The 14642-nt window shown below is 48.9% G+C and overlaps 1 protein-coding gene across 1 annotated transcript in view; it reads right to left on the reverse strand.

Moving 5' to 3' along the window:
* fam222aa (family with sequence similarity 222 member Aa) overlaps positions 1-13356 on the reverse strand; it is a 139298-nt gene extending 125942 nt beyond the window's left edge. Inside the window, exon 1 of the mRNA XM_064353526.1 lies at positions 12975-13356. The gene's annotated coding sequence lies outside the window, so the exon portion shown is untranslated. The remainder of the gene's footprint in view (positions 1-12974) is intronic.
* Positions 13357-14642: the final 1286 nt, after the last annotated feature.

Below are 14642 nucleotides of genomic sequence, written 5' to 3' on the forward strand. Positions count from 1 at the left end.
CAAAGCCAGCGGCCTGCTCTGGAATGCATTAAATAGCCTGCGAGGGAAGAATCCTGTCAGTCAAGGCGTTATCGACCCGGCAACGGGGGGAAAAAAGGAACAGGACAGAGAGCGAGAGAGCCCACACCTCCATCAGCTCTCTCTCTCTCTCCCTCCCCTCTCACTCACTCCCTCCTTCCCTTCATCTCTCTCCCTCACTCTCTCTCGCTCTCTCTCCATATCTCTCTCCCTCCTTCCCTCCATCGCTCTCCCTCTCTCTCTCCCTCACTCTCTCTCTCTCTCCCTCATTCCCTCCATCGCTCTCCCTCACTATCTCTCTCCCCCTCTCCCCCTCTCTCTCTCCCTCCTCAACAGGCTGAATCTGTCACATGGGACCTGTTAAGGCTCGGAGAAGATTCCAGAAGACACCACACCGGCTCATCAACAGTGTCAAAAACACGGACAACGCGTATTAAAATCTGGGTTTGGGGGACGGGGCGAGACTCAGAGATTCATCGTCAGGCCACAGTGGCACTGACACACAGGCTTAAAAGAGGAAATCAACCATCACCGCCTCAATTTCTCTCTCCAACTTCTCAGTTTTATAATGCTCCCTGAGAGAGACGGCAACTTTGTGGGGGGAAAAAAAAAAATAAAACACACACATAAATACAAAACAAACAACAACAAAAAAAAAAAGACTTTGAAGAATGCGCAAGCCGTCAGGCCCTGGAATTGTGAATAAGAATTTGTTCTTAAGTGACCTGCCTGGTTAAATAAATGTTTAATGTAATGTTTTTATTTATGCGTGGGAGAAACTGGGATTGTCGGCTGTGTGTGTGGGAGAGATTATGCACAGTGACACGCGGTGTTGATATTTGGCGGGTGCCTGACTGCTGTCCCTGTGAGCTCGTCAAAGTCAGGGAGTAAGAGCTGTATCGAGCCCGAAGCCGCCATGGTGCCCCCCCCGCCCCCCCCAGTCCCCCCCCCCAATCCCCCAGGGGGCCCCTGCCACTGTGACCAGGGCCCTGGGGACGGCGATGGCCTGTCGGGGCTCTGAAGGCCGAGTCTGATGGGGCTGGGGGGGCCGGACCTGTCAGCCATGGGTAAACAGAGGGGGGGGGAGAGAGAGAGAGAGGGGAGAGAGAGACAGAGGGAAAGGGGGAGAGAGAGAGAGTATGAGAGAGGGAGAGAAAGAGAGAGAGATAGAAGATAGAGAGAGAGAGAGGGGAGAGGGAGAGAGAGAGGGAGCGAGAGAGAGAGAGAGAGGAGAGGTAGAGAGAGAGGGAAAGGGGAGAGAGAGAGTATGAGAGATGGAGAGAAGGTAGAGAGAAAGGGGGAGAGGGGGAGAGAGAGAGAGAGAGAGCGAGAGAAAGAAAGAAGAGAGAGAGCTGCAGGGTATACGGTGGGAGGAGGCTCGCCCGCCCGAACGGGAGGAGAGGAAGACATTAGACTGAATAAACATCAGAGTCACTCAGCAGTCGCCTGGCTCTCGCCCCGCCCCGCCCCGCCACGCCTCCTTTCAGGATGGGGGGGGGGGGGGGGGGGGGGGTTAAAGGATGCTTGTGCTGCCGCATGCATGTTAAATCACCCCGCGTAAACTTTGACCCAGTTTGAGTAATCACCGGGAGCTAGGACTGGTAGTAACCAGATGGAAAAATGAACAGAGTGCTCACCCTTATATCTCCTGCGGGGAACACTGTGTGTGTGTGTGTGTGTGTGTGTGTGTGTGCGCGCGTATGTGTGTGTGCATGTATGATGTGAGTGTGTGTGCATGTATGAGTGCGAGTGCGTGTGTGTGTGTGTGTGTATGAGCGTGAGTGTGGCGGGGTGTCTGGGGAGATGCCGTATAATGGAATGTTTTCAAATTGAGAAAGAGAAAAAGACCATACAGCTCATTGTAGCTGCTAAAATGGCTAATTGACAGCGTCTGATCACACCAACTTACACAAATCACACATTGTAATCACATAAAATACCGTATCATAATTAATTTACTGTATCCAAACTGGAGCAATCTGTGACATTAATTTTACAGTCGCCTATTATTCTTTTCCACACATTCCCCATCCAGGACCTACCGTCCTGAAGACTACAGTCAGTTAATAAATAAATTCATTCATTGAACAAACACTACCAAATGAATTTTACTATTAATTAGTCGTAGCCGGATAACATGGCTCCTAAGATAGATAGCTTGCTAGCAAAGATAAATTGGCTCATAATAATTCAGCTTGTTAAAAGCGTGACCCACAATGTTAACGACCCATATCAAGCTTCCTTTATGGAACATTCAGCTGAGGTGCTGGTCTTTGGGTTTAGTGCCCATTAGAATAGGGGACTTCACCACAATCAAACATAACAGAAATATTACTGCAACTACACTCAGATGCAAAGACATTCCAACCAATCGAGTCCCCCCTAACTGCTATGCTAAAGGAGACCGGTTAGGATGAACCCTGTTGATTGGTCGGTCAACCTACCATTTTTATGGTGATTTTTCTAAATGACGATTTCCCCCCCCAGAGACCGGGTCAGCTGTTGTCACAACCTGACAGCCAGCACCCAGGACACAAATCACTGGGACAAACTATAACACCACACGTATTAAGGAAGAACTGACAAAATTGTACTAGGCAGTAACCATAAAGCATAAACTTTGACAGAATTTTTAACCCAATTTTTAAGTTGAAGCCGGGGTAGACGAATGACCGCAAATGATAGTTTACATAATTATCAAGCCAGACAGCTAGCCATATAGCATTCAGGATTAAAGAAGTTGCAGGCACGATTACCTGCCATCTCACCATTACAATAAAAGAAACAGCCTCACACCCTCATATAGGGGATCATATAGCACGTGCCAGGTAGGGTAACGTGGGTATGAGGAGCATCATGCTCGCACGTCCGGATGTTCCAGATGTGCTAACGTCGCCGCGTTGTGGAAGGAACGGGTTGCCGTGGTTCGGGTTTACAGAGAGCGCACCTCTCTCGTCTGCGCCCCCCCCCCACAGCAACAACATCTGGCCCGCGTGCACCGTGCCAATCTCCCGGTATTTATGTACCGAAGACGCGGCAGGTGCGAATGTTTCCGTCGCGCCCGCGTCGCGGCGCACATGAACGGTATGCAAATAAGACGCGCCGCTCTCAGAAGTCAAAAACTCAAAGAGGCAGGATGAGGACCGCACCTGTTCCCCGCCGAGCTCGTTACAGCCATTTCTGCTAAAAAACAAAAAAAAGAAAGACTCCAGTACCTTTCTGACGAAGCGATCCGCGGAGAAGCGGCCGATATGTGCAAGTTGCGTTCGCGAACTTTTTTTATTTGTTACATTTATTTTCAGGGGGGAGAGAAAAGCTTTCCAACCACACAAGAGCGGGAACCAGGATGGTGACCGTGGTAACCTCACCGGCAACAACAGCACTCCTCCCCAGTACCACACGCCCCGTTAGGTCATCACATGTCACTGGAGGCGGGCTTTTGAGAAAGTCGACGGTCAGCGAGATTCACGAGTTTCCCAAACCAGAGACGGGCTGGAATTCGCTAACCCCCGCCACGCTTAAAAACAAAAAAAATCCTAAAAACCCGATATTCAATTATGCTCAAACGCCAGATGAAAAAAAATAATGGAAAGCGGATCGTTTGAGATGGGGAGCTGGGTCCCAGACAGCGCGTTTGAGATGGGGAGCTGGGTCCCAGACAGCGTCAGCACCGGGTGTAAGTTACAGAGAAGACGCGGGCCCTCGAAGGAAGGAGGTGTCACCGAGAGGCCGAGAGGCATCGCCTGTCTCCCACGCACTTCCTGAACGCGTGACATCGCCAGGGGCGGGCGGGGTGGCGGGGGGACCAAGACCGTTTTATCATTCAGCGCCATTTGCCGCCGCTCCCGCTGTCACACGCGCCATATGTCCCCGTCGCGGGTCGTCCCGCCGGCTCCTCGAGCGTGACAGGGCCAGCCGCGCACGCCGCCAATCAGACCCCGTCTCCCACGGAAACGCCATCGCCGCCGCCGCCGCCGCCATCGCCACCGCCATGCCCCACGGTAGCGGCCTGACAGGCAGGGGGGTGGGGGGTTGGCACCATCTTCAGCGGGGGGGGTCAGCTTCACTCAGAGCCTCTCTCACAGTCAGCCGGGGGGGGGGGACACTCACAGGGCAGGGGTACAGACATCATCATTCACGCCCACTGGGTTCCTCATCCACACGCATCTTCACCCACTTATTTGCTTATTTATTTTTTCTGGCAGACAGCCTCTCCTCCTCTCATTTTTTTCTAACTTTATTCAGACAGAAGGAAAGCAGAGGGTAGCAGGCAGGGGAAGGATCGCAGACCTCCGAAAGTGCTGGTCGAAGGGGGGGGGGGGGGGGGGGGGCTGGGGCTGGGGCGTAAAACCCCTAGCTGAAAGTCAGCTAACCTACGGACTGCGCTACCACTCATCTCACCAGATCATAGGTCATTTTTTTCTCTTTTATTCATTGATTTCCTTCTTTTTTTACGCGCAGAAGAAATGAATTTGTCACACTGCACACATTATTCGTGGAAGAGAGCGACACGAACGATTCGGATGATGGCAGTGCTCTCGACGCCCCCCCCCCCTCCCCCCCTCGCACCCCACGCCCCCCCCCCCCCCCCGCCCACGCCTCCTCACTCATTTCCGATGTTGACTTGTGAGCAGAGCTCCTCCAGCAGCTACTTACCCCGAGAGAGAGAGAGAATAACACAGCACGTGCTCAAGAAGGCAACAAGTGAGCAATCAAACCAAAGTGGGAGGGGGGGGTGTGTGCAAAGGCTGCTATTGCCCCCGTGGAGGTGTGCTTGGCAAAATAAATCAGCAAAGCATTAAAAAAAAAAAAAAAAAAAAAAAAAAATCACCTGTTCTATTGCGCACATCTTGGAGGAAACGCGGCATCTCGAGTGTTCAGAAAAACGCTCCTGGCGCAGTTTTTATGAAAGCTTTCTGGGAAATGATTGCTAATCTATGCAAAAAAAGCAATCAGCGAGCCATTCATAATGCATGAGCGCAAAGACGCCAATTTCGCGCGCTCTGGGATTATTAGATGCTATCTGGGATTCCGGCGCGGGGTGAAATATGAGCGCTCCTACCTGAGCGGCGGTAATCACCGAAACGAACGGCGAGCGCTTCCGCTACGCCGAGAGAGAGCGCTACAGACCCCCTGCGGCGCAGCCGGCATCCGATTGGCTCTCGCAGACCGAGGGCTCGTCGCCAAAACCGCCACCAAAGTTCCTGTCGTCACCACGTGACGGTCTGAAAATGGCGGCTCGGGGTTTTAAATCCGTCGCTGCGTCCCCATTTAAACCGGGATATATAACGGGATGTAAAACAATCACACACTCCACATGAGGGGCCTCTGGGAGAACAGGAGCTGATTCCAAAACAATCACAGATTTTTTTTTTTTTTTAAATGTCAAATGTCAAAAAATTTTAAAAAATCGTTTTCTTTTGTACATCGCTCAAGGCGTCACTCCCTCTCCTGAAATGTGTTCCCTGCATTCTGTTCCATTCGGAGCAGCTGAAAGGCGGCATGGCTGAAAGGATGAACGCTGATCAAATCTTCTGATCTGTAGCTGTCTGCATTGGGGTATTTGCACAAACAGAACCAAAGGTTTTTCAAACTTAATCTATGTTTGTACAGTATTACATTGACATTCATATATTTACTTAACTTTTTTAACCTTTTATTTATTGTGTACAGATATTTCAGGCAGTTGGATGTCAAAGTGGAATAGATGCATGGCAGAATTAACATGGACACACTGTACATGAAAGGTATAATTTCCATCCGATTTTTCAATGTAACTGAACCTGTTGGCTATGACTGCATATATATCTTACGTTTGTTGTGTAAAAGTATTTACAATGTACTTGCAAGTGCTGGTAAATATAAGTTTGAATTTCATTTAGAGTCGGGGTCACTTGCATACGATTTCACACCGGTATTCAAATGACTGACTGTGTGTAGTTAATAAGTTTTGTTGCAGCTCAAGACCTATGTGCATGTGGAAGTTTAATTTGCGGCATACTTGCTCTATGGGTGGCTGCCCCGCCCACCTCCCCCACCCGCCCAATTTTAGTTCTTCTGGGGGGGGGGGGGGGGTTCAACAGCGAGAGCCCTGTATCATAGTCTCCCGTCCTAAACTCCCTGCACCTCTACAACACAGCTGAGCGTCCCCCTGTACTTCTCCCAAAATGGTCTCCCGCAGATACTCCTCTCTTTGAAAACTGACCTTGAACATTTGGAGTGCTCACAATCTCAAAGGTAGACAGGAGGAAAGGAGAGAGAAAGGGAGGGAGAGAGGAAGAGGGGGGGATGGAAAAATAAAGTTAAAAAAAAGAAAAACATTTTTATTCTTTTGTTTAGTTGTTTCTTTTTGGGTTTTTTGGGGAGCCCGGGAACCAAGAAAGGAATGATTTGAAGCATCAATGTTAAGGCATCTCGACAGGCAGCCCCCCCCCCGCCCCCCCACACACCGCTCTGACAGGTTTTACGCTCTGCGGTACGAGAGACTTCCCCCATGAGGGAGCTTTTAAGGAGACGGGGGGGCAGGGGGACCAGGAGGCGGTAAAAACCAATGAGGCTTTTTAGAGTCGCCAAGGAACCCGGCGGCACTAGCCTGTGATTGGAGGAGCCTCGGCGGTAACCGATGACACGCAGGTGTCCCTCTCCGCGTTACCGAATCGATACCAGGGCCTTGATCGGCGGAGGGAGGGAACTGCCCCAGCCTGGGTGCTAACTGCCCCCGGCCCGGGCGCTAACTGCCCCCGCAAAGGCGCTAACTGCCCCCGACCCGGGCGCTAACTGCCCCGCACGGGCGCTAACTGCCCCAGCCCGAGCGCTAACTGCCCCCGGCCCGGGCGCTAACTGCCCCAGCCCGAGCGCTAACTGCCTCGGCCCGGGCGCTAACTGCCCCCGCACGGGCGCTAACTGCCCCGGCCCGAGCGCTAACTGCCTCGGCCCGGGCGCTAACTGCCCCCGCACGGGCGCTAACTGCCCCGGCCCGGGCGCTCAGCCGCGGGGGAGCAACGGCCGCCGTGTTTTAGCCGCCAGCACACCGCCACTCGGCCAATCGCGTGGGGCGGACGACGGAAAGCGGATGGCGCTCGACGCGACCGGACGACTTCAACGTCCGCGGAAAGGACGGATGCCCTGGGGGGAAAAAGGCAGCAACCCCACGAGCGTGCCGAGAGAGACGACGGCTGAGACGCCGTTTGAGTTCGGCTCTAGTGTGCCGGTAAGACCGACGGCTCTCAGCGCCGCGTCGTCTTAAACAGTCTGACAAATGACAAACCTGCGTTTTCATTTGACACAACATAATGACGAGAACAGGCCGTTCAGCCCAACAACGCTCGCCATTTTGCTGACTAAAGTGTACCTGGTGCTCTGACTAGATCTAGTATCTAACACCGTATCAAGTATGGTCTTGAAAGTCCCCAGAGTTTCTGCCTCTGCTACGTGACTTGGCAGGCTGTTCCACACATTGACCACTCTCTGCATTTCTTTTTTTTCCCATAGCGCTTTATTATGACATCACAGGCGAACGGAACTTTGTTCAGTCCACCCTGAGATCAGTTCTAATAAGTCGATGATTACATACGTAAAAGGCAATGCGCGGTCAGTGGACTCAAAGGACAGCTCAGACACACATCTTACCACAGAAACTCCAAAAAAAGACTAACCTAGATCGAGACTCAGGGCCGTGCTATAACACACAATTCAACAGAGCAGGGCAGAGGGTAGCACACAACACCTCAGCACGTCTTCATCAGGTCTGAACCAGGGGCCTTAGGAATGGGATATAAATACCGTCCAATCAATAAGCTTGATGTTGCGTCACCAAATTACACAGAAACAGTCTTCTTATATAAACGCAGGCTACGCTACAGATTACAGACTGTTCTCCATCTTAGTGCCACCGATACAAAATGCAAAGCAAAAACAATGAAATACATTTTTTTTTTTAAATCTATATCAAATGCCCGTGAGTCTCTCCCCCCCCATAATTATGTGCTACGGTAACATTTTAATAACTGAAAATCAGCTGTGCTAGCGAACGAGCGATATGTAATTAAACTCAAGGATCCTCCCATTAGCTACATGGCAGGGCTGCATTATGCCGCAGTCGTCTATAAGATTAAATATTAAAGTATTAAAACAATAATAAGCACAAAACAACCAGACACGTGACACAGTTCACCGTGAAGCGAGAAACAAACTTTCTGATGTACTGTAGTCCACAGGTTTAGCAGTCTGTGGGGTTTCTTTTTTCTTTTTTGTAGATTTCTTTTTAAGAAAATGTCAGTATGACCTGTCAGAGTACCCTAGCTTGTTCGTTTCAAGCAGAGCAGCACAATGTGAAAGGGGGGGGGGGGTGCACCGTTTTGCAGAGGCAGACAGGTTCGAGTGCGGGGGCAGGTGACCTCGGCGGGGGGGCAGGTCGTCTCGAGCGGGGGGGGCGCTGAGAAGCGGGTGGGGCAGGATGCCAGGAACCGTCCGAGCGTAGGGTGAGCAACGAGAAGAACTACGACGCCCGCACAGCCTCGTCCCGAACAGCATCCCGCCAAAGCAACAGAAAGCCAGCCCTTCCTGAGCAAGCTCAAAGCCTTTTCTAGAGAAAAAGCCAGTCACAGCGACGCTACAAAGGCTTTCGGACAGCCTTTTGTCCAGCTTTTCTGGACACCGTATCAAAAAGCAAAGCAACACACACACCCCCTCCCACACCACTAAAACAAACCACAAACACACACTGTCTATCCACAAAGAACACAGAGCACACAACAACACGCTAACACAAAAGCCAAACATCTTCTCTCAGAATTCTCAAACACACACTAACACAAAAGCAACACACACACACACACACACACCTACACACACATACATATATACACACACACACTCACCCACACACACACACACACACACAGTTTCACACAAAGAGAACGTATAGCATGAAACCTGAGGGCATTATCTTGTTACACACCCCCCCTTCCCCAACTCCAGCCACATCCACTTTTTGCACTTCCCCCCCCCCAGTTTGGTGCAGCCATTGGCCATCCAGGGCCTGTTGGAATTCTGACTGTTACAGACCCAGTGTACAGGGGGTGGGGTGGGGTGGTGGGGGGGGGGGCACAGACACATTATAATAAACGATGTTAATCTTTCCGGGGCTTCCCCCGGTGCACAGGCCGGTTAGAGGAAACGCGTGCGCAGCGCTAAGCGTGCTAATCCTCTGCCATTTGCCCTGAGCGCCAGGGCAAACCCGCGAGAAACCCGCAAGATTCTGATACGTCAGGTTTTAAAAAGGGGCGAGGGGGGGGTGGAGCAAACCAGCTGTCAGGGACTCTCTCTTGTTCCCCCAGCCGATGAGGCATGCAGGAGAGCATTGGGGGGGGGGGGGGTGGTGGTGCTATCCAACCCCCCCATCCCCCACCCCCTGACGGACGGCCTCAGCAGCATTCCGGGTCCCCCCCCCTCTCGCCCCGAGGTCCTGCGGGCGCACCAGCCTCCACCATCCGCCATCCTGTCACAGACCCGCGCCGCGATCTAATTGGTTAATGCGCTCCGCCAACCCCTGTCGCCCGGGACGTCCCGCCGGCGTGTCTTCACTCCCTGTGACGGCTGCGTCGTGCGGCTTCTCTCCTGCCACTCACCCCCCCACCCCCCAAAAACACACAAAAATTCCCTGCAACAAGACACAAGTGGAGGGACAGGACACGGACCCCGACTGATTTTCACTGGAGCAAAGGATCGAGCAGTTAGTGGGGAGGACTAACCCCACTGCCCCCAAAAGAACTCGGGTCCCCCCTCAGGCTGCCCGGAGATCAGAGCATCACACTGTTACCCAACAGCCATGTGGCTGCCCCACCCCCCCATGAGCGAGATGCCAGTCCTGGCCTGGGCACAGAGCAGGAAGTGACCCACCTCCGGTCTGCAGCCGCGTTTCCCACGATGCCCGTTTCCCGCTAAACCACTTTCGCCGAGTCGTGGCGTTCCGAGTCAATAAAAAACTTCGTCACCTCCGACACGCAACGCCGTTTAGGCGCGGAACACATGTCCGAAAACAAATAAACAACAAACAACCAACCCCCCCTCCCCCGAAAAAAAAAAAAGCATCTTTATATACCTCTCTCTGGAGAATCGCTTTCTGACATGTACAATCCTATTTTATTTCCACACGGCTGACATTTTCGCTCCATCCTTGACCCCCCCCCCCCCCCCTTCCTCCTGGCCCTCCTCCCTCTGTTATCTGAAATGATGTCAGGGGCGCTCTTTAGAATCTATTCATCAGAGCAGAAAGAAGCCGACGCTGACATTGATAAAAAAAATAAAAAAAACAGAAAAAAAAAATACCATCTGTGCCTCGCAGGGAGAAGAAGAGGAAGAAGAAGAAGAAAAAAAAAAGCTTCAAATAAACCTCTCGCTGCTGTCTCTCCTTGCCCCCCCCCCCCCCCTCCCCTCCCTCCTCGTCAGTGTCATTTAAATAGAGAAGCGCAGTGGTAATTAAATTCCGGCGGGGTTGGAGGCAGCCGCGCCGAGCTGCAGCAGGGGCGTGCCCCTGACACAAAAAGACGACACAATTCAGGGGGAACGGGGTTTCAGGCGCACGTGACCGTCATTAATGGGCCCGGGCCGTCCGGGCCCCCCCCCCCACCTCTCAATCTCCCAGACATTTAGAGGCAAAAGAGAGGAAGGGGATGGGGGGGGGGCCTCGTGACAAAATGAAGGAAACAGGAAGCCGATGTGCTTTATAAATATATACAAATTGGGATTTAGATATCCCAGGAGCTGCCCTTTTCCGAATATACACACAGCAACTGGCTGCCCAAGACAAAAAACAAGGAGGCTTCTGGGGGAATTATTATGTGAGCACATTGGTACTGTGACGTTTGTTTAGCTGGGAAAATCTAAATCATAATAGATCAATGTTGGAACAAAAAGGTACAAATTAGTATCTCGGTTAGAAAGAACACTAATAACTCACATTGGAGCCATTATAATGTCTGAGTTTGTGGAGTGCCTTAAATACCAGCTTTTCACAGAGCTACGTATGTGTGTCTGTGTGTGTGTGTGTGTGCGAATACAAAAAAAACTGAAACAAGAATTATTGTGATAGAAGGTTGGTAACTTACATGAGAAAAAGTTTTTAAAGCGCTTTAAAAATAAATTAAAAAATCTTGTAAAAATGTAAGTTTTCGCCCTCTTATCAGTATGTGTCTTCACAGACTACTACTAGTCTCTTAACTGAAGCCAATCAAACTGAAATATAATCCTCTTTCTACATGCCATTTTCTTCATCTCAAAATGGCTAAAAAGGACAGCTACATTTCAGGTTTTTTTTTATTATCGCAAAATAGCATCTAATTCTGAGGCTGGAAATAGACTCAAATTCAAGAGTCTCTTAAAATCATGAGCAGCTTGTGCCTTTATAAAAATGCACTGAAGAAACAGCACCGAGTGAGATTTCTTGGAAGACGAGGGGGGAAAAAAGGTGGAAGAGAAAAACAACATCTTAACGTCCAGGCTGCGTGCTGCAAGCCAGACTTCTAAAGGTGCAATTCCACCACGACTACACAGATAAACTGTACATTTAATTCCTCACCTACAGCCCAGAATTCACGCCAAAGAGCTCTCGTTTTTTTTAACGAAGCAATAAAACAATCTAAATTGAAATTCTTTCATGGTTCCATAACCAACTCCATGGTAACTGAAGTATCGCACGAGCCCGAGAATGCATTTTTCAATCTCTCTCTCCCTCCCTCTCCTTCCGTCTGTCTCTCTCAGGATCGAAGAACCATCACAGCAGGCTTATAGAGGTGTGGGGTTGAGGAGAGTTTGGTGGGTCTTACATTTATGGAATGCTTCATCTTACTTGGTATTTTGGTAAACCGCATTAAATAAACAAGACTTTATTTCTCAGAGTTGATGACCACATCAGACTTACTCACACTGTTAATTATGACGTGAAAAAAACTTTGGCTTCCTTCCAGAGACAAAAGCTTCTCTTGCAGCACTTCCATGGTGACCGGGGTCATTAGCACGGCTGTGTTTACCAAAAATTCTACGTTCATGTTAATATTAATTGAGACGCTGATTATGGCCTGTATTGAATCAACATTTGTCCTTAATTTTAACATACAAATAAACGGAAACATACAGCTTACCGAGTTAGTTCTAACGATTGCTTACTCGCCAGTGCGTCTGTGAAGAAGATTTTTAATTGTAAGTCAAAGTTAAGAACAACTGTTGATTAAATCCAGCACAGACTCAAACAGGTAATGTTAACCTCAACAAAACAAACAAACAAATAATCATTTTCAAACGTTAAAAAAATGCCATGTTACTCATGCAAACAAATCATTGTCTGTAAATAATGAATTACATTGCAAAACTACACCTGCCATTAAAAGTATTGACATCAAAATGAAGTCACAACAATCAATATTGGCTAACAAATTCCAAAGCACCCAATGTTTCCCCAAATTATTTAAAGTAACTCGGCCCTGTGTTTTTTCATCTAACCATCTGAAGCGAATGTGTTCATTCAAAAAGCAGCGAACACACGCCTCAGCGACCGTTGTCACTAAGGAAATCGATTAACCTGTCATCATGAAATCCATACGACTCCCCCTTCTTGAATTTTACTACACATATGTATTGAACATTCTGATATAATTTTCACATCAATATTGCATAAGGAAATAAAGTTCTAAATACTAACTTAAATGGCCATGAACGGGGACATTGACCATCTCTGATCTTGCCTGAATGCTTGATCGTTTTGATAACGTTGTTGCGAAATGACTCCATCCAATAGAAGGCTAGCTGCAGCCGCACATCCAGCCCCAGGCTGGGCGAAGTCTGCAATAGCAATTGGAGGTTTTGGGGCCTACCTTGTAGACTAGTCGTGCAGCTAACAGTCATGAATAAGGTTCGGTACCGAAACCCGGTTGCAGTATGGCACCGGGTCCCATACCTACCGGACAGACTCGCAACGCAGATTTCGGTGGTGTCTTCACAGACGTTCCATTCGCTCTATCGACTCAGTTCGCGGCGGCAGGTACCGGTATCAAGCTAGCCAATGTTAAACTAAGCCAAAATGTCAAAAGCGACTCTAAAGTGTGGCTGTATTTCACCCAAAAGGCTTCCAACAATGTTGTCGTTTGCTCGTTATTTTAAAGAAGGTAGTCGGTTCAGGTCAACTGTTTTGGCACTACCATTTCAAAAGTATCAAAGATGGCAACCACAAAGTTTTAAAGGTGTTCCATTGGATGAAATTGAGCGTGCGCACATCCTTATGTGTCCATATTGTTTGTGTATCCGTGTATCCTGCAATTGGCTACTTTGATCACGCAACTTTGATCAGATGTTATCATTGGGAGATGTAGCTACATGTTCAATGGGGAGAATGATTGATTGTGGGACTGGAGCATTTGTGGGGAAAATCAGGGAAAATGCAAAAATTTTGGGCTTTACTGTGTGGACGTGTGAAGTATCTTAATTGTATGTTTACATGGGATCAGAAGGTACAGGAGTTAACAGTAACTTTGTCATTGGACGGATAACTTTGAACAACATGAAGTTTATTCCATACATAAACTTCATTTCCCCCCCAAAATAGGTCAAACTAGCTGGCTGTATATATTTTTCTCTTTCCATAATATATAATATCTGGATCTTTTTGGCAGGAATTACCAGCAGTCTCAGGTACACATCTGCCCCATCCATTCTAGCTTCCAGGCATTTCAAGCCTCGTTTGGTTTTCGAAAGTGAAACAGAGACAGCCTCTTGCACTTTTACGAACGCCTCTTATTTCAGCTTTACTATAAAACAAGATGGACTGGAAAGCTAAGTTAGATATTTTTTTTACCACAAAACTGCCCCTTGTTTGTATATGACAGATAACGTGGTTTGTGTCCCATCTCTATCTCTCTGGGCATACTGAGGTCTGGTTGCACGCTAAAGGCCTACATTTTAATAAAAATAAATGTATGCAACAGCTTTTTTGGTCTATGAAAGACAGCTGTCTGTATTGAGAGATAATAGCATGCTTTTAATGCTGATTTGCTGCAAGGAGTCTGAAAATCAAGGATCCGTTCATTTCTAATTCACTGGTAGCAACATGCTGACACCAGAGCAAGTAAAAGCTAATATATAAAATAGAGGGTTTCTGGCCCTGACATTGCTTCGGGCACTTCATTTATATCCTCACTAAACTGTGAGGCAAGCAACTTATAAATGCATTCTTTATAAATACAACTTGCCTTGCACAAAACAATGTGCACATCAGAGTTTGCTATTTTAACGAGCTATATTATAGATGTTACAGTTACATCTGTGACATTATGCCTTAAATCTGTTAAACCTCCAGTCAGAACCAACTCAGTGATTGATGTAACAGGTGAACAGGGAAATCCAACCCGAAAAACAAAGGGTGAGGGGGTGTATTAAAAAAAAAAAACAGCAGCGGTGTCACTGTGTGTACAGCAGTGTGATTTTTAATTCAAAGCCCTGTCAGTCCAGGGATGGGAAGTTGGGCTTCACAGAGTGGGGGGGGGGGGGGGGGGGGGGGAGAGAGGAGACTCATTTCAGTTTCACTCCCGGTGCAAGCTAATAGCTAGAGGCTAGCACTTCAAAAAGAGGGCCTT

This window comes from Anguilla rostrata, chromosome 10, assembly GCF_018555375.3.
Source record: "Anguilla rostrata isolate EN2019 chromosome 10, ASM1855537v3, whole genome shotgun sequence".
NCBI lineage: Eukaryota > Metazoa > Chordata > Actinopteri > Anguilliformes > Anguillidae > Anguilla > Anguilla rostrata.